Here is an 18,863-nt window from a genome sequence, read left to right on the forward strand (position 1 = left end):
CAACATGCCTGGAAGCTCGTTCTAAGGACACTCCGGTCCGTAGAAACTTGAGGTTCGACCACGGGGTGAGTGTCTGTAAGCAGGCCCGAGTCACTGGGACCCGGAGCGTGCCAGACCGCCATGCCCATCTCGGGACTCGATCGCGTAGCCAGTGCTGAAGCGGTCTCATATGAAGCAATCCGAGCGGCGTTACCGCGGCTGCAGATGCCATATGCCCCAGGAGCCTCTGAAAATGTTTCAGTGGAACCGCACTCTGGCCCTCGACTTGTCGAAGGGCAGTCAGCAGAGACTGCGCGCGCTCGCTCGAAAGCTGCGCGCACATGGCGACCGAGTCGATATCCATACCGAGAAAAGAGATCCTCTGCGCGGGGCAAAGTTTGCTCTTCTCCCAGTTGACCCGAAGGCCCAGACGGGCTAGGTGATGGAGCACCAGATCTCTGTGTCCGCAAACCTGCTCTCGAGAGGGACCCAGTATGAGCCAGTCGTCGAGGTAGTTCAGGATGCGGACCCCGTGCTGCCGAAGGGGCGCAAGGGCTGCCTCGGCAATCTTCGTAAAGACGCGAGGGGACAGAGATAGCCCGAATGGTAGAACTGCGTACTGATATGCCCGCCCCTCGAAAGCAAACCGTAGGAACGGTCTGTGTCGAGGCAAAATGGAGACATGGAAGTAGGCGTCCTTCAGGTCGATCGCTGCAAACCAATCGTGAGGACGAACGCATTCGAAAAGGCGTTTCGCTGTCAACATCTTGAACGGAAACCGGTGAAGGTAACGGTTCAGGATGCGCAGGTCCAGGATTGGCCGTAGCCCACCGGTCTTTTTGGGTACAATGAAGTACGGGCTGTAAAACCCGCAATTCATCTCGGCTGGAGGGACAGGTTCGATCGCACCCTTCGCCAGTAGGGTGGCAATCTCCGCTCGCATGACGGGGGCGTTGGCCCCGATCATGGTGGAACGGACTCCCTGGAAGCAGGGAGGAACCCGTGCGAACTGAATCGCATAGCCGCGCCTGACGGTCCGCTCGACCCAGCGGGACAGCCCTGGAAGCTGAAGCCAGACATCCAGAAACTGCACCAGCGGGGTCATACGGTGTACAGACGTACCCGGTGTGGGCTTGCAGCGATGCAGCGTCACCGGCCCGGACATGGGAGGCTGTGGGGCGTCCCGGTGCGGGGGCACGGTTGACAGCTGCGTCCTGACAGAGGAGACCAGGGAAGGACCAGCGTTCCACTGGGGTCTGCTCTGCCAGGAGGCTGGCGACAGAGTGGGATGCGAGTGGCGGGACCCGTGGGTGGCGCGCACCGTCATCACCGGACTCTGTGGGCTCAGGGATGGGAGTGTTAATTCTTTCTTTGACCAACATAGGGTGCTGCTGACCCGGGGGCCAGCAGCTGAACAAAGGATTCTCCCCCGGCCCTCCACCGGGGGAAGGAGTGGTCCTGCTACCATCTCCTCGAAAGAATTTCCCATCCCTGAGCCGTCCGTCTCAGGAGCGCCGCTTGGCCTGGCGTTTAGCGGGGCGCGGGGCGGCCTGAGGGGACTTGGACGCCTTCCTACGGCTTCCTCCGCGACCCGGCCCGGGTGAAGGCTGCTGCTTGGACCGGGTGGGAGGGGCGGGAGCCTTAGGAGGGCGTCCTCGGCGTGGAGCAGACTGAGTTGACTGCGCCGGCGGCGGGGTGGAGGCAGCAGCTGGCCGCCGGGGCAGTACGTGCTTAATAGCCTCAGTCTGCTTCTGGGCGATTGAGAACTGTTGGGCGAAGTCCTCAACCGCCCCGCCGAAGAGGCCGGCCTGGGATATGGGGGCATCGAGGAACCGGGTTCGCTCGGTGTCCCGCATATCGGCCAGGTTCAGCCACAGGTGACGCTCCTGGACCACATTTGTGGACATCACTTGACCCAGGGAGCGTGCGGTCACCTTCGTCGCCCGGAGAGCGAGGTCGGTGGCGGCACGCAGCTCATTTAAGAGCCCCGGATCAACTCCACCCTCGTGCATGTCCTTGAGGATCCTGGCCTGGTAGACCTGGAGGATCGCCATGGCATGCAGCGAAGCGGCAGCCTGCCCCGCGGCTCTGTGCGATTTCGCCACCAAGGTTGATGTGAATCGACAGGCTTTGGAGGGGTGCTTAGGATCACCACGCCAGGTTGAAGCGCTCTGAGGACACAGTTGCATCGCAACAGAACGTTCAACTGGAGGGACCCCAGTGTACCCTTTAGCTGCCGCCCCATCGAGGACGGAGAAGGCGGAGGAAGTCAGTGAACGGTCACGGGAAGACAACGGGGACTTCCAGGACCGCGTGAGTTCCTCATGCAGCTCGGGAAAGAAAGGTATTGAGGGCAAGGACTGACGGGTGTCAGCGCGAGCCCCCAAAAACCAATCATCGAGCCTTGAGCGTTCGGGACAGGGTGGAGGGTTCCACTCGATCCCTAAACTCGCGGCTGCCCGAGACAACATGGCTGTCAGCTCTGGATCTGACTCGGGCAATGCTGGCACGCCCGAGGGCGGCAGCACAGCCGAGTCGTCATCTCCAGAGGACTCGAGCCCACCTTGTGATGCGGTGATCGACATCGCATCCTCCTCTGGAGCGCCAAATGAGATGCGCGGGGGGGCCGGAGCCGGCCCCGCGATCTGCATCTGAACACTCGCGGGTTGCAATGTGCAAGACGGGGGTGTGGCCCGAGGCATGAGCGTCGGGGCTTTGTTCCACACCGTAACCGTCAAGTCACCCTGACCACCAGCCGAAGTACTGGGCCTCTGGGACTCAGTAGATCGGGGTGTGGTAGAGGGGACTCTCACTTCAGTACGAAGGTCATGGAGTCTTGACCGCAACATTGCGATGGTCATGTTCCCGCAGTGAGAACATGACTCATCCGCGAACGCTGTCTGAGCATGCTGAAAGCCCAAACATATCAGACAGTGTTCGTGCCCATCAGAAGAGGAAAGCAACCGACCACACCCAGAAGTACACGGACGAGACATCCTGAAAAGGACGCGTCACGTGTAAGCTCTTTTATGAGAGGAAGCTTCGCAGAGAACGCCGAAGCGCCCAGGGACCACACACCAGCTGTCTAGCGGACCACTGCGCAGATCAGCAGGCAGGCAGTATGATGATCACTGGAACGCGCCGTAACACCAACGCCTCTGGAAAGCTGCTCGTCTCGAAAGCTGTCGATGACTCAGATCAGGCTTGTAGGAGTGAAGAGATCCTCTTGGCTCCAAAGCAGAAACATAATGCGATGTTCGCAGCGTACTTCCTTATATACCCACGAGGTGGGGCGGAGTTACGCATGCAAATTCCGCATGCCCATGGCATTGGCACTGCCATTGGGCGCTGTTGAATACGATGAAGATGATTGGCTTCTAAGCGAAACCCCCATTCGTTAGTCACTAACGTACGTCGTAGTGACTGAACGAAAGGGAAATTATATTTTGATTACCAAAGAGTTACAGTACATGTCTCATCTATAGGATCATTCATTATGACTCAATAGGGGTTTATTTAGCCTTTGTAGCTTTTTATTTATTTATTTTTCATTTTATTTCACTGTTTGGCATTGATCATCGACCCAACAGCAGGATTCTATCTTTCTCCTTTTACATTTGGCTGTCTTAATGGCTGCCATTTCTTTTATGCTTTTACTTTGATGTTATTTTCCAGAAACTGTAATAAATGGAAACAAGAAAAAGAGCAAATTAATAAATAATTCGGCTGGGGATCCTTAAAAAGGGCAATTGTTTTCATGTGACACTACAGAGGGGCCTGTGTGAGCCTTAAGGCCTGTACACACCGGGACGAATATCGCGCGCGCTTATCGCCAGCGTTTTTCGTGCCGTTTTTCGGCGCGTCTTGAGTGTTCACACCCAAGCGATTTTCACTGGCGCTGCGCCGAGTGAACGTGCACATTCAGTCGATGCGCTCCCGGTACACAAGATGGTGCTGCGGCACTTTAAGCCTCTGACACTCGCTTGTCACACAGAAGGAGAAGAGAGACAGTATTTACGTGCTTGCCAAAACCATAGACATATTATGTATATGGACAAAACCATTCACACACTTTTTGCTAACTGGCAAGCAGCATTAGCAGTTCATCTTCTTCTTTGTCTACTTACTACTTCTTCGTCGTATCAATGCGTGCTCGGCAAGACCGTTTTGTGCTTGAGCGCCACCAAGTCGTGTTTTACTGTCACTTCAGCAGCTCCAGGCACGTGAACAAAAGCGCCAATCTCATTGGTCGGCCAGTTTTTTACGCGCCGCGTCAAAATAAAAAAACGAACCCGAGGCGTTTTTTTAAAAATGACGCTTTTACGCCTGGCGTTTTGCGCGTCGGTGTGAACACTCACATTGGCGCCCATTGTTTAGTCCCGAGGCGTTAAACGTCGGCGATAAACACGTGCGAAAATCGTCCCGGTGTGAACAGGCCTTTAAGTTATTCTTAAGTGTTTTCATTTTAAATTACGGATCCTGTGAATAGATGCCACAGCAAAGTGCATTATAAATGGGCGGAGAACAGCAAGGACTCCAGCTATGACCCGAGGGAAAAAGCACAGTCCTGCCAAGAACACAAAGAGTGCAGAATGACAGCGACTACGCTGAGCAATCCCACATTAAAAGCGCCAGCCTGCCTGCATGGAGGGAAAATGGATTGCCTCTGTGAGATCAAAACTCCAGTCTCCTGATGCAAGAGGTGATTTTGCATTTGCATGCTGAGTGTTTAGGACCTTGTTATTCCTCAGACAGATGTGTAAAAGTAGTACACATCGGTTAATGCTCCAACACTGATCACTCATGCCTGTAAAATACAGAGAAATGCTTTTAATAAGAACTGATGCACTTGACTCAGCATTACAAGCGTCTTTGTAATGCTTCCTTTCTTCTAGTTTTAATCAGACTCTTTCCACCCCCGGTATAATGATTGTGGTATTGAGTGTCTAAATTAAATCGTAATGAGAAGGCTGGAGGTGCAGTAGATCTCTGCATTTATTTTTGGTGGAATTATTTGGCCCCAGCCTCAAAGACTGGTTCAAGTTTATGAGAGACTCTGGCACGGGCCTCTGGGGTCTTGTACAGGACTGCTGTTGTTGTTTTGTAACAGTGTGGGTGTGATTCCCCAAAGCAGTTTGACTTCTGAGAGAGAGAACGAGCACTCTGTGGAGCATGCAGAGTAGTTAATGTAAGCCATGTTGGGGTAATAGTTATTTGTTTATGAGTGTGACTGTGTTGGTAACCTAATATTAGTGTGATTCAATCCTAGAAAAATTAGCATGCTCATTAATCCTTAGAAGACAGGAAATCCTTTACATTACATCACTAAGATCTGCTGTCATCCTCCCTCTGGCTCAGCGGACATGTGTTTTTAACATGCATTAGAACGGTGAGACATCTCTGAGGTTTAAGAGTGCTGTGTTATTGCCGTTTTTTGTGTGGGTCTATGATGTGTTTCGGAAGATGGTGTAAGCATCGTACAAGAGCATGTCATACACTCACACTTTTTAATTAAGGGCAAGATTTACTAACAGCTTGCGCAAGCGCAAACCCTCTTTTGGTGTTTTGTCATTACTAAAGAGGCGCAGTGAAAAATGATTGTGGACAGGGTTACCATTGCAGCAGACCTTATTGCATATATGGGTTGGAAATGGAATTGCCCTGCTCTTGGTAGATTGGGTTGGTCATTATGGAAATGATCCGGCCACATTTGTGTTCTTTTGCGTTTTTTTGGAATCGCGCTTGCATGCTAATTTGCCCTCTTTAGTCAATCTTGCCCGATATGTGTTAACATGCACGTTAAAAGTTCGATTTTAGTTTGATTTCAAAGTTCGAGCTCTGACTAAAGCCTAGTCCACACGTACAGGTGTATTTTTATACTCCTCCGTTTTAAAAAACAATCGCATCCACACAAGCATGGTTTAAAAAAATTTCTGTCCACATGAAAACGCAAAACCGCGTTATGATTGGCTGCCTGATTTCCAAATGGGTCCCTTCCACGGCACCGATGCACTGAGGGATGCCATGGGCTCAGTGAAACCCTTCTGCAAGTTTACTTTGTACTCAGTGACAGGTAACTGTACACGAGAGGACTGAAACTTCACACACTTGCCTTACTATGTTGTATTATTGCATTCTGGTGCCTCTGTTCTGCAATACAATGAGATAGCTGCGCTTGTATCTGTATACATGTGATAAGCGCTGTTAGCAGAGTTATTAAAAGCTACGTCCGCCATTGCATAGACTCCACTCATGTAAACAAAAGCGATTACAGCACACAATCTGACGTCAAACAAAGGAGAGAACGGCCCACACTTCGACTTAACAAGCCGAAATCTCCGATTTCACCATCTACACGACAACGCTGCAACCAGAGTTTCTAAAAATATTCACCCTGACCGGAGTTTTCAAAAAAGTCCGGTTTCAGTAACCGGATACTGCGTTTGCGTGTGGACGAACAGCCAAACCGCGTAGAAAAAGCTGCGGTTTTAAAAATACCCGTGTTTGTGTGGACAGGGCCTAAAATTGGTCTGGTTTTGGACAAGTCGAAAAAACCTGACATACCTCATCCGATTACATTAGAAATGACAGAAAATGAGTTTGTAATCTCCGAAACGAAACGGTTCATTCATCCGACATATTGGCATGTAAAAACAACAATCAAGGTCAAATGAGGTTCTGACCCTCTGCTAAACTTCTCATGTAAAACGATAACAGCATCTGTGATGCTTTGCTGTTCGAAATATTTCAACAATCAATTCGCCAAATCCACAAGCAGTAGAGCCAGGCAGTTCTCACTACACTTCCCAAAACCGCAGGAACAAGCGGGTCCCTGGACTGCTCTGCATCTCTTGTCCTGACATCTCTATCCCACCCAGGCCTCTGACCAAAGCCCAAGTGGTTACGGCAGCTCTGCGTTCTCTTCTGGTGGTGGAGTGAATGAAATAACAGTTTAGAATCACCCACAGATCTCTAGGGAGTGACCGAATCCATGGATACCAATATCCCAAACCAGAGAATGTGGGTGAAGAGGTTGTGAAATGCCTCAATAGAGTTGTTTTAAACGGTTGGAAAATTCACATAATCTCTTTGCTCACCTTGTAAAACCAAGTTTGGCACCTCAGTGCTAATGAGAAGCGACGTTTGTGTTGTGTCAAATCGAAGCTGGATGTGTATAGGAGAGAAAAGAGTTTATGTAGAGATTAGAGATGATCCTTTAAGTGCAGCTGTCTGAACAGAGGTGCTTTATCGCTATTGAAGCTGGCTGGCGCTAATGCTACATGCACTATCTTTCTGTAAAAGTGTAAAGACTCCAGGTCAGTCTGACAAAAGCCTGACTCTAAGTTACTCAACACATGCAAGCTTTTCTTCTCTAGAACTGCACCTGAGGGTGAAGGTCTTTTTTGAACATTTCTTATTTTATTACTGGACATTTAAGGGCAAGATATGAAGAAGAGAAGGAAACAAGATCAGGAAATTTTATGAGTCAGATTCATATTGTCCATATGAGCTCTGGCTTTTAACAAAGATTTCAACAACGAAGACTCTTTATTCAACAAATGATTTGTCGGTGCATTTTTTTTATTTTTTATTAGTTTATCTACACATGCATTAGACAGACACCTTTGGCCATTGAGTCTCATCTTGCGCCATGAGTCATGACTGTCACATTTTTAAGATGTAAAGTTTGCTTTTCAATATTTTATATTGTTTATTGTACTATTGAAATCTCTAACAATATGTAAACATTACATTTCTGTCATAATTGATTCACTCATCTGTCATTACAAGATGATATGATTTTCTTTCTGTTTGCGTAAACTAACCTACTATACAGCACAAGTGTTGTCACGATACTGGAATTTCTAACTTTGATACAATACCTTGAAAAATACAAATTTGTTATATCATTTTTGATACCTGCCATGCATACTGCATATATACAAATATACATTTTATTTTCTTTGATATTTTGAGTAATTTTGTTGCAATAGCTTACACACAGCACATGGAGGCTTTATTTGAAACTAAATTTACACAAAAAAGTAAACAGTCAGTAATAAAGTGAGAACAAATAAACCAATTTCAAATGATAGCACAAATAAATACAATGGAATAAAGAGACAAATGAAAAAGAAAAACAAGTCTAAAAGTAATATTTGGTAGCGATGCACCGAAATGAAAATTCTGGGCCGAAACTAAAAATGCTGGATACACTTGCCCGAAAACTAAACCGAAAATGCAACTCTTTTTTTTAATAATTACTAATGTCTCATTTTCAATGTTTTTTTTTAAACTTTTTTTTAACCTTAAAAAACCCAGAAAATATATTAAAATAATATGAAATGTCAATATATTATTCTTCATTCAGTTCTATGCAACAATCCAATTTAACAGATGTTTTGACTAATTATCAAAATTATCAAAAATTATTATCAAGTATTTGACCGATAAGCGCCATAAGCCATGAAAAAAAACAAAATTTGGTACTTGCAAGCTGTTTGAGAAGCCAAGGCAACATTTGCTTCTTTTATAATTTTTTCTTAACGATTTTCATCTAATATTTACATTTGAACAATAACAACACAATTATGCTTTTAGAACTGTTCTGACATTTCTGGTGCTTGACAGAGCCTGATCACCATTCACCTTCACAGCTGTGGCAACATACTAAACTTCTCCTTTTATTTTCCACAGGAGAAGAAAATCAGGTTTGGAACAACATAAGAGTGAGTAAATTAATTTGCAGAGCTACTTTTTGATGGACAATTGATTCAAATGTGCAGTTGCGCTGATTCAAATGTGCAGTAAACATGTAAGTGTATAGTAAAATTCACAACCCTAATCAATAAGAATGAGTATAGCTGAAGAATGTGTTGTTCAATAGACAATCTGGACTTTTCAAGACTCTGAAAAGAGTCTCCACAAGACATGTAGCAGTCTCAGTAGTAGTATTGGGAAGGGCAATAGTTATACACATTAAGACAGGTGTCATACCAAGCAGAAACCATTAAAATGGGTTTCTTATAATCTCTTTTATCATACTGGCATATTCCTTTAAAAACAGGCATGATCTCATGCTCCTTTATTCAGAGAAGACCAATACAAGGCTGTCACAAAGACAGAAATCACTGCAGGGGGGTTCAGAGGACAGCCATGAGTCACTGTAATCAACACACAACACACTCTGCCATGATGTCACCTTAAGTTTCAGGGCCGATATGTGAGGCGCTGATGCTCTTGTTATTTGGGTTGTTATGGCGAGAAAACGATAAACAGAGATAACTAAGGTGTGCTGTCATTACAAACCAATACAACTCTTTTTTTTTCTTCTGTGGAGCACTAGAGGAGAAATAAATTCTGAAGAAAATTCAATTTCAAGCAAATTACACATTTTTACTGAAGCCACGGATGCAAAAGCACCAAAAAAGTAGTATAAAAGTAAAATGAAAGGCTTGTGCACTATATTTAATATAGAATACAGAATATAACTTATTCACTGATAATCTTCTCCAGTAAAAACGCTGTGATAATTGAATAGTTCAATTTGACTACCATATCAGTCTGATCAATGAAAAAATCATTCATCGTTCACCCGAAAATGAAAATTCTGTCATTTACTCACCTAGCCTGACAAGCCAGACCCACAACAAGATGTTGGGTCTGGGAACATTGGCAGGGCTCAATTCGAGGGGCGGGATAAACGGTTGTCTTTCAAATTCCCTCTGCACGCAATAGGATAACTCTACAGGCTACAACCAACCAGAGAAATGAAGAAGGTGAAGCGGAGCTACAGTACTTGATAGACTAACCTTTTGCCTTATCCGGTCGGCAAAACTCCGAACACATCTTCCTTTTTTAAGAATGACTTCAGTACCGTTCTTTGTTCTTTTCTCAAAGAAAAGCTTCATCTTCCAGAGTCACGGCCACAGCCGATTCGAAAGACCGCTGTTCGCCAGCTTCTTTGTTTTCAAGTAGCACGCGGAACCGCCGCAACTCTGCCGTCATTATGTTAAGCCCGCCCACCGACTCTATAAACGATATGATTGGCCTGCCTAGAGTTTGATTTTTCCAGCTCGCAAGCCAACGGAGAGTTGCTAAATTATATTTGCTGCCGCTAGGGTGCGTCTAGATTTCTAGGCTATTACTCACCCTGATTTTGTTCCAAACCAATTTGGCTTTCTTTCTTCTGTGGAACACAAAATGAGATTTTAAAGAACGTTGGTAACTATTTTGGTGACCATTGACTTTCATTATATGGAGAGAGAAAAAAATTATGTTCCACAGAAAAAAGAAAGGCATACAGGTTTTGAATGAAATGAGGGTTGGTAAATGATGGCAGATGAAGAAGAAGATTCATTCTTAAAGCAGCACTAGGTAACTTTTCAACCTTTATAATATATTTTCAAGACTCTTGTGATGATACATCGACTTACAATAGGTTGAATGACACGTCTGCCATAGCCTGACGGGGTCTGTATCGTTTTTAATCGTACTTTTAAACTTCGGGTTTCGGGTAGTAACCCGAGAAAAAAAAGAACTACAAAATTCGACTGCTTTACGGCATATACGTCACTTCCACCACCACCCCCACTTCCTTAAATTCGGACGTGCGAGAAAAACTATCATTTGTTTGCCGAATGTTATAGTCATGGCCGAAGCAGCACAGAAAAATATGAAAGAAAAGGTTTTGTCGGAGGAAAGCAAAAAGAGGAAACGAGAAAGTGATCGGATTAAAGGCAGGACGAGTGTCAACATTGAGCCAGCGTTTGCTCGTTGGCGTGAGCTGGAGGAGGAGGGGCTACATTCTTGCAAGTAAATACGTAAGACGTACAAAATCATATTTTAGGATACCTAACATGTCTGTGATATTGGTTTATTTGTCTTTCCTCAAGCTATAATGCAAATCGATTTTTCAAATGTGCAGATTCATCTAGGGTAGCTTGATATTATAATATTGACGATATATGGTTATTACCTACCACTCAAACATTGAATTGAAGTATCATATAGATTCTGTAAAACGGGAACCAATAGACTAGGCTACTATAATGACTCTGGCTTGTAAACGTGAGCATCGCGATCATTTGGCGTTTGAAAAAAATAAAACCCATGAAATTACATTCATATGACATGCTGAAACATATGCCACTGTACCTGGGATGAAGACATTTCACACGCGACACAAGCAGAACACCTGCATGTGAACTCCATAGACAGGTGAGCTCCTCCTGCAGTGTTCAGGGCTATCATAGTTGTCATGTCAACAAATGCATGTGCGATGCATCCCCTGATGTAGAATGACAGTTTACGACAGTAGTAGAGGACAATACTGTTTCCCAACTGTAGGGGGACCCCGAGAGCAAAAACGACCTAGTGCTGCTTTAAATCGGACATTTTTCATAAACTCTAATGAACGTTTAAAGATAGATGTCAAGACTTTCAGTAAAAATTTTCACTTTGTTCTACACAAAACAATCATATGCCTTCAAAATACTTGAAATGTAGAGCAGAAGTAATGTGGACTATACTGGTACTTTTTTGGGGTTTTGTGTCCTTTTTCAAACTTGAAAGTTCCGATTCCATTGTAGTTGCGTGGAAAAGTGAAAGCCATTCGGGTTTGGAACGGCATTATTTGGTTGGACTGTTCCTTTAAAATGCTATAGTTAAAAGAACAGCAGATATGTAAAACAAAAGTCTCTTTGAAAAGTGTCTATTGGCTACAGCTGCTTGGAGACAGAATGGTTTAATAACACACACGCACTAGATACAGATCAGATGCCATCATAAGCGCTTACTTTGTATGTGAATGATCATTTTAAACACGAACAGAACAAGTAAATCACAAGCAAGTTAGACGTTTTCTTCTACTCTGTTGACCGTCATATGTCCACTTCTCCTAAAAATTCTTTCGGGAAGTCCCTCAGCAGAGACGGCACAAGAGAGAGGAAAGAGTGGATCACTAAACGAGTGTGGTACTTCCCCATCTCTCTCTCTCTCTCTCTCTCTCTCTCTCTCTCTCTCTCTCTCTCTCTCTCTCTCTCTCTCTATAACTGTAAATGTGTGCAGCTGTGCTTGGATGGGAAACAGCAGTATTCTGAGGAATGGAGAGATGAAGGGAAGACACATGTTAGAGTAATCTCTTCGTCTCTCTCTGTGAGTTACGAGCTCTCTTTCTTTCGTTCGTTCTCTCTGTCTTGCATTGAAGTCACAAAAATGGGAGGGTTTCTTGAGGTGAGACAGAAGAAATATGAATTCAACATCCTTCAGAGCCTTTTGGAAGGAATCGTTTATTTATGATTGCTACTTCCAAAATAGCATGTGATTATTATTACTATCCTTCATATGAAGCAGTTTTGAGTGCTACTTTTAAACATCTCTGGCATGTAGCTCGAATCCTCTGGGAAACAGATTACAGTATAAAACTGAGAGAAAGAAAGTGATGTTCATTCATGACATCACATCAGACATATAAATAACCAGCTTGCTGTGAAAGTATTTCTGCCGGTTTAATGTTTTTGGACACCCCTCATTTCTGCCTTCATATAAAGAGAGTGAGGAGGGGCGAGGGCGCTTTCACATGCCTCTTACATCTTATAGTTAGCTCATGGTCTGCCATGTTTGATCACATCCTGGCAGGTCGCAGCGCTAAGCATGTTGCTCGCAGGTGTTTCACATTTTTACGCACAGTGTTGCATTTATGGCTCTCTAAGACATCTCCCTCACTCCCTCTGTCTGCCTCTCAGAGGTTTTAGTGGAAATGAATGTGTCATGTGCAGTGATGGGCATATGGATGTTGTTCCGAGGCCTGAGCAATATCCTAGCGCCCCCTAGTGGATAAAATCAAATCTTTAATACAGGATGATTCGATCATGGTTAGATATTTAGATGAGGAATGAGTGTGAGATACAGTTCGGATGAGTTGTCATTAAAACATCTCTTCATCTTCTTCTGTCCTGCAGTGCCATCTCATCACAGCCTGGCATTCATTACAGTCTATAGCTTTATACATTATTGAATCAGAAGGAAGGAGCAGGCCAAGTTATTCTACTCTAGTTGCCCGATGATCAATAGCAGTTTGAGGTATTAAATGTCTTGATTTGATACACATGTCCAAATCAAACTGAGAGGCTGGTAAATCACTCATGCCAGTTGGTCAGTTGGTATCTGTTAAGAGTTAGTCGAATGCGTCAGTCAGGTTTTAATTCATCTAATGTCATGTGACAGTTTGTCATCTTTTCCAAAACATGCTTAGCAGATTTGATCAGAATTCCAAATGGCTCGGATTGAATGACAGCTGATTTGTAACCCTGCCAGAGCTTTGCATGTGTGTCAGTTGTTTGATGGGATAGTTATTTGATATGGGTGGTATTTTTTTTCTGCTGCTATGACTTGGACTGCTCCGTAAATGATTTTTGTATAATCCTTTTATCTGAAATACATTAATAGTTAATGTACAAAGTAGGTAATCAAATTAATGTAAATATCATTAAAATAATAATTTTATATCATACATATATATAATCTTGGCTTGGGGAAGAAAGGTCAGTCAGTCTCCAGAATTTAAGGAGGCATAAAAAATTCAAACACCCATAGGGTGCAGCCAATGTTCAACATGCCCAAAAGATTTCATCCAACAGTAGCAACGAGAGGGAAAATACCCTGCTATTTCCAAATGCAGCAATGAGTGTGACGAATGGTCCATTTTCCACAAGCAGAGCTGGAGAGAGAGAGAGCGAAAGAGTGGATTTGGACCAGGGTCTTTGCTCCTTCTCTGCATGGGCTCTCAGCGGGTGGTGACACAGGTAAACCCCTAGTCTTTTCACAGAAAACCTAATTTCTCATTTTATTTCCAGCAAACGCATTTCTCATCATTCCTGCAGAACTGTCTGCTGTGCTTATTTGAGTTTCACATTAGTGCCTAATGTTTTTTTGTTTTTTATTCCCACAAAAAAATCGATTGTGAACGGAGATTGAATTCTTAACCGACAGGAAATAGTATGTTGCTGATTGACTGAGTATAAGGTTGCATGTTGAATATGTCTTATTTGGTGAAAACATGTGTTTTGATTTGAGTGTATGACCCTGTGGAAACACCTCCATCTTTTCTACAGTGGAATAGAAAGCAATTCCAATGTGTCAGGACTCCAGCTGGACCTCTCCATTTCTTCTCAAGGATGTTTATTTAATTAACATCCTCACAGCATTTTCCTCAAATTCTTGATTGGACTGCAGAATGGAACAGATTGCAGCTGAGGCCTAAAAGAGATCATCTTCAGCTCTGTGGCTGATTCTTTCTTCCCCTACTGCACTCAGCATTGGTTGTGTTGTAACACATGGCGAGTTGTAACTCCATTGTTTAAACCCATTAGAAATTAGCTACAGGTGTGAAATCACAAGCACGGGCCCAGCCACCTGAGGTGAATTTTGAGGTAAGGCAATTCCATGCCTGAATCATAATTTGATTTGTGACCATGTAAATGGGATGCTAAATGACAGAACTGGTATCATCTGAATCCGGGGGCGAATCTGCAGCAGCAGTTCAACAGACGGCGGCTTCCTGCCCAGTGTGATCTGACTCGACGCCGTCATCTGCTGATTCGCCATTCGTTCGAACACACTAAAAAGAGCAAATTTTCTCTGAAATGCCGCGCTCTAACTGTGAGACATGCAGAGCCCCTCTGCATGCCTCTGACGAACACAGTGAGTGCATTTCCTACCTGGGCAAAATCCACGCCGAAACTGCACTCACTCAGGGCGGCTGTTCTCACTGCGAGAACATGCCACTTTCCCCTCTGTGCTCGCAGCTAACTTTATTTTCAGAGTGCGACCCCGCCCCTTACACCCTCCCGTTTCTAGCCTCCCAGGAACCTCGGAGGAAGAAACAGCTGGGTCAGAGGACTCAATAGCGAATGGACACGAGCGAGCTCACTCCGACCCAGATCCCGCGTGCCTCGCTCTCTCCAAATAGAGAGGCTTCGTCAGTGCTCTTCACTCAGACAGACCAGCGAGCGGACTCGTCTCGTTTGGTGGTTCGGAGGAAGACCTCCATGATGATAGCTTGTCATTGGCAGCCTCTGAAGGTGAGGATTGGTTGGGCTCCGTCGATGACTCCTCACCCCCACCCACCACCGGAAAAAACGACGTCAGGGCAAGCACAGACGCCGAACTTCTCCACATTCTTGCTAGGGCTATCGAAGACCTCGACTGGTCTTCACCAGAAGAACCCACCAGAAGCCGCCTTGATGAATGGTTCCTGCCAGGGCGTCAACAGGCCCCTCATCAGCGATCAGCACCGTTCTTCCCTGAAGTTCACGACCAACTAAGAAAATTCAGCAAGGAAGAGAAAGGGATTAAGTCTCACTGCGGCTGGACCACCCCAGAAAAGAGCTCATGTGTTTCTCCCAGCCCCCTCTTTAGTTCAGGCGGCTGGAGATGTTCCATTTGCAAAGGACCCGTTCCAGTTCACGCACCCTTGCAAACAAACACTGTTTTAGCGGCAAACAAAATAAAAAACAAAAAGTTTCAACAAAAGAGCACTTTTCCTCTTCCCAACACCTTGCCGGCCAGGCCCCCGACTCACAGCGGCCCGCCTCCAAGCTTTATTCAACCCTAGCCACTCGGGCTGAGGCCTGGGAAGCCATCCCCGATGTGTCAGAATGAGTTCTGAATATAATAAAACGAGGTTACTCGCTCCAATTCGCTCGCAGACCTCCGCACTTTCAAGCCATGGTCAACCATAGACTGTAAAAAAAATATGGACGTAGTGTTCGTGACGTCACCAAAAGGAAACTGTGGACAGGAGCAGGATCCTACCTGCCCCTCAGAACTTTTCAAAGGGCACTGGGCCTAATGGCCTCTGCATCGACAGTACTCCAGTTAGGCCTACTGCGTACTGTATGCGCCCTCTGCAGCATTGGCTAAACTGCCGAGTCCCGGCTCATGCTTGGCTATCTGGCTGCCTTTGTATCAGGTTAAACCACGACTGTATCAAATTTCATGGCCCCTTGTAAAGACACCAGTTGGTACCAAGCTGGTGTAAGCATGGGTCTTGTCTTAAGGAGGAAGGTCATTTCAACAGATGCCTCCAACCTAGGTTAGGGAGTTCTGTACGAGGAAAGGCCAACCTCCGGCCTCTGACAGCTACATATCAACTTCCTTGAGATGACACCACGCCTGGCAGGAGACCACGTCTTGGTCCGGACGGACAACATGGCAGTGGTATTCTACATAAATCACCTACATAAAACATTTATTTGAAATATTCCCACTTGTAGTCTCTGGCAATTTCTACATTCAAGATATGATATGAAGATATCTTTATTTATGCAATCTTTTAAACAATTAAAAAAAATTTTTTTTAATTATCAACATTTAGGCCCCGTCTACACGGAGATGCGTTTAGCTGTATGCGTAAACATTTTGTACCGTATCAGCTTTTCATCCACACGGATCCGGCGTTTTGGGAGCATGAGACCTATATTTTTTTAAACCGGGTCCCAGAGTGGATAAATCTGAAAACGACACGCTTGCATTTTCGTGTGTGCAGCCAATCCGTATATTTTGTGAAACGGTATATCATCACACCCCGTCCCGCACGGGAAAGACTAGAAAGGAATACAACTATGGGCACTGGGCATGCACACATCAATATTGTGTTGTTTAATTACTGTATTTCAATTCAATTCAATTCAATTCAAATTTATTTGTAAAGCGCTTTTCACAATACACATTGTTTCAAAGCAGCTTCACAGAAAGTGCATTTCATAAATGTACATTGAAAAATGTTAGAAAGAGAATGTTAAAGAAAAATGTTAGGATAAGTAAATCAATCATGTATTAATTTAGGCCATAACAACGCTGGCATTGAGTCGTCTCTTCACAGGCGTTGAGTCGTCTCATCACAGGGGCATCTGAAGTCTCCATGAGAGGCTGGATACAAACTGGAGCTGACGAACTAGTTACCTCGGGACTAGTGTCCCGAGATAACAACAGAAAAGCAGATGGGAAATAATTAGCATAGCTGCTGTTCAGAATATTAATGCTGTTGGTGCGATTTAACTGTAGTACAAAACGTATTTATAATGTGAATGCTTGGCTAAAGAGATGCGTCTTTAATCTAGTTTTAAACTGGGACAGCGAGTCTGAACCTCGAACAATATCCGGAAGACTATTCCAAAGTTTAGGAGCTAAATGTGAAAATGCCCTCCCTCCTTTAGTGGACTTAGATATCCTAGGAATGACCAGAAGCCTCGAGTTTAGTGATCTTAAAGAGCGCGATGGATTGTAGGGTGATAAAAGATCTGTTAAATACACTGGAGCTAAACCATTTAGGGCTTTATAGGTCAGTAGCAATACTTTGTAATTGATACGGAACTTAATAGGTAACCAGTGTAGAGATGATAAAATTGGTGTTATATGATCATATTTTCTTGACCTAGTAAGAACTCTAGCAGCTGTGTTTTTGACTAACTGTAGCTTGTTTATTGATGATGCAGGACAACCAGCTAATAAAGCATTACAGTAATCTAGTCTCGAGGTCATGAATGCATGAACTAACTTTTCTGCATCAGAAATATATAGCATGTTACGTAGCTTGGCGGTCTAATATAACACCCAGGTCTCTTACTGTAGTGGATAAAGCGGCAGGACATCCTTCCAAGTTAAAGTTGTATTGTGAGAGGTTTTGTGGGCAGTTTTTTTGGACCAATAAGTAATACCTCCGTTTTATCTGAATTCAATAGCAGAAAATGACATGTCATCCAGTGTTTAATATCATCAACACACGCTGTCAGTTTAGATAATTTAGCGTTTTCATCTGGTCGTGATGAAATATATAATTGAGTGTCATCAGCATAACAGTGGAAATTAATTCCATGTTTTCTTATAATATTACCAAGTGGCAGCATATATATAGAGAATAGCAGAGGGCCTAGCACAGATCCTTGCGGCACCCCATAGTCTACTGATGTTATCTTTGATTTTTCCCCATTTAGACAGACAAAATGGTAGCGGTCTGATAAATACGATCTAAACCAGTTTAATGCCTCTCCCTGAACACCAGTGTAATTTTGAAGTCGATCTAATAGTATTTTATGATCTATAGTATCGAACGCAGCACTAAGATCAAGTAGAACTAGTATTGAGATACAGCCTTGGTCAGAAGCTAGAAGTAAATCATTTGTGATTTTTGAAATTGGTCTGTAATTTGCTAGGTTATTATGATCTAATTGTGGCTTCTTAATGAGAGGTTTTATGACTGCCAACTTGAATATTCTTGGAACATGACCTAAAGATAAAGACGAGTTAATAATATTGAGAAGAGGCTCTTCCACTACAGGTAACAACTCTTTCAGTAGTTTAGTGGGTATTGGATCTAATAAACATGTTGTTGGTTTAGATGCAATGATAAGTTTATTTAGCTCTTCCTGTCCTATGGTTGTAAAGCGGTGTAGTAGTTCTTGAGGGGCGATAATTGCGGTTGAATCATAAGACATCATTAATTATTGTACATTTATTATTTTGTTTCTGATGCTTTCTATTTTGTCAGCGAAGAAGTTCATAAAATCATTACTACTAAACTGTAACGGAATATTTTGTTCAGGCGATGCTTGTTTATTTGTTAGTCTAGCCACAGTGTTAAATAAAAACCTTGGATTATTTTGGTTATTTTCTATTAGTTTGCGGAGATGCTCAGCTCTGGCTGCTTTTAGGGCCTTTTTATAACGTGACATACTTTCTTTCCATGCGATTCTAAAGACCTCTAAATTAGTTTGTTTCCATTTACGCTCTAAGTTACGAGTTTCTCTCTTGATAACATGTGTAGCACTGTTGTACCATGGTGCTTTAGTTTTCTCTTTAACCTTTTTTAATCTAATTGGTGC

The sequence above is a fragment of the Gobio gobio genome, assembly GCF_949357685.1.
Source record: "Gobio gobio genome assembly, chromosome: 18".
Lineage (NCBI taxonomy): Eukaryota > Metazoa > Chordata > Actinopteri > Cypriniformes > Gobionidae > Gobio > Gobio gobio.